General features: G+C 35.1%; 1 pseudogene; it reads left to right on the top strand.

The window, feature by feature from the left end:
• Positions 1,547-2,693, top strand: LOC109132918 (annotated as a pseudogene).

The raw sequence follows: 2,693 nt of genomic DNA, 5'->3' as shown, positions 1-2,693 counted from the left end.
GAATTTCTAATATACACTAAAAAAACTAAAAAAATTGACATAAAAAATTATACTTTTTCAAAATTAATTTCAATTTTAAATCATTTTTATATTTAAATAAGAATAAAAATAATTAACTTTAAGTATATCTCATAATATAGTGCATGTTTTTTTCTAAAAAAACAAAACTATAAAAATATGTTTTACCAAGATCACCCTATGAATTATAATTTTAAAAAGTATAACAAAAAATAATTGTAAAAAACCTGTAAAAACAAACCCGCAGCGTAGCTCGGGTACTAACCTAGTTTTATATAAGAAAATAAGGTTTTTATCAAACTAATACTCTAATAAACTGACAAGTGGCATTATCTTATTTAGACATGTGTCATTCCTCTCATATTTAAGTATAATATTTTTCATAATTACAAAATTTAAATATATTTTCATACCAAAAAAATCTTTCATCATTTTTCAAAATCATTTTAGTGGTTATATAATTAAATAATAAAACATTAATATTCGAAAGATTATAATTTTTATTTGTCGACAAAAAATAGAATGTTTATTAAACTTTTTATGGCAAAAGATCAATTCATTTTATTTAAAATAATTTAACGATATAAGAATATGAATCTCTAGTCTTGAAACAACTCATCCCATTTTTTTTTTTAAAATCTCTACTGGCCTCATACCCACTAACAACTTAGCAAAAACTATATAACAGCCGATATTGGGTAACATAAACAATACCAATAATCCAATAAATAATTCTAATAACGAATATCTCAATCCAAATTCTAACAAGTCATAAAGCAACAAAGTGAAGAAGCAATCACCAACATCCTAGAATGTTCTAACGACTCAACTCTAGCAACCTAACAAAAGCTAGTCCACAATCAATCAAGCCTCTAGAACATCCTCCTATTCATCGTCCTGATTCCACGATCACACTTTGCCTTTACCTGCACCACAACACAAAAGAGAGGCGTAAGTATTACCAGAAATATTTAGAGAGGCAATTCTCCCATCTACTGGTCTACACACACAAACAACAATCACAATAAGTCATAATCAGCCAAACCACAAAGCACACAAAACAGTCATCAGTTGTGATCCAGGGTCGACCAATGTAGCTTTTCCTTACATCGACCGACGCACACCTTGCATCGACCGATATAACTCCATTGCATCGACCGATGCGTTCCTTGCAACGACCAATGAAATCCTCCAAATCACTAGCTGTGTCGACCGATGTAGTGTACCGACTACTCGCAAATCCTCGCGACTTCGTCGATCGATGCATCTGCCCTAGCGTTAATTCCCGAACGCTGTCATCGACAAGATTCATCCTCCATACCACAACTCGACCATGAATACATCCACAACCAAAACAAGTCACAAGAAAACACGAAAATCAGATCCAACAATGAATCAATCGACCAAAACACAGAGAAAACATAGAAAACTCAGAGATCTAATGCTATGATAATCCATGGTCATGCACTCACCTTGAGAATGGCGAAAGTGATCTTAAAAGCATGAGAACAATTCCACAAGCCCCAAAATGTCCTCTATCACAGATCTTCACTCCCATAAAAGAAATACTCTCAAGAACGACACCAAAAACTCACAAAAACTCAATGGAATCTTTCTCTCCTTCTCTCACACCACTTGTCTTGGATGCTATGTGTACTTCCACGTAGATTGTTTCCATCTCTCGAAAGAGGTACATCATCCTTGTCACTCTAGTCACCCTCTCAAACTCATCGCATCTGACACACTTACGGATGATGCCGAGAAGTCTTGTCTAATATGTGAACAACCAAAAGGAGTGGTTATTGTTCTACTTGTAATTTTACTACATGCGTTAGCTGTACCAAAAATCCACCACCCTTTGTAATTGAACATACCAAGACCCACGAGCATCCGCTTACTCGCTTTTCTAACAGATTCTCATATACTTGTGACGTCTGTGGGGGAAGAGGCTGGACAAGGCTTTATATTTGTGTTCAATGTGATTAATTTATCTACGCAGAATGTATCGGCTTCCCCCATGTCATCAACATCTATCGTCATGATCATTGCCTATCTTTTACTCATCATAGTGGCGCTAGTTATTCAAATTGCGGAGTCTGTCACCAATATATAAGTCAGTATAAGAGAGCTTATTCTTGTTCTGTTTGCCCTAACTATGCAGTTCATTTTTCGTGTGCGTTTAGCGGTTGGGATGGTATAGAATATGAAGGAACACCTGAGATCATAGAAGATGTTGCACCATACAAGGTGGTGGGTGATAACTTGATATGCCATTTTAGTCATAAACACATCCTTTATAGCTTCACAAAGGAGATTTCATTCATGATGAGGACAAACGATGTGCAACATGTATCCATCCAATTGGATTTGGCTCCATCTATGTTTGTCAGGAATGCTGTTTCTTTCTCCATGGAAAGTGTGCCAATCTCCCTATGAAGAAAAAATTTGTATTTGACTTCTTAAAATACACGTTAAAAGCTGTTCGAGGAGTTAGTTACTGCAACTTTTGTAAAACATTATCTGATGGTTTCAAGTACACAGTGCAAGGAAGGGTGGATATAGATGTACATTGTGGTTCCTTATCTGAGCCTTTCATTTATAATGGACAGTTACATCCCTTGTATTTAAAGATAGTTCAAGGCTTTTGCAGAGGATGCAATATCAAAGTACAGTAG

Source organism: Camelina sativa, chromosome 5 (assembly GCF_000633955.1).
Source record: "Camelina sativa cultivar DH55 chromosome 5, Cs, whole genome shotgun sequence".
Classification (NCBI taxonomy): domain Eukaryota; kingdom Viridiplantae; phylum Streptophyta; class Magnoliopsida; order Brassicales; family Brassicaceae; genus Camelina; species Camelina sativa.
Note: the sequence above shows the minus strand (reverse complement) of the source record. Positions and strands in the feature narration are given on the sequence as shown.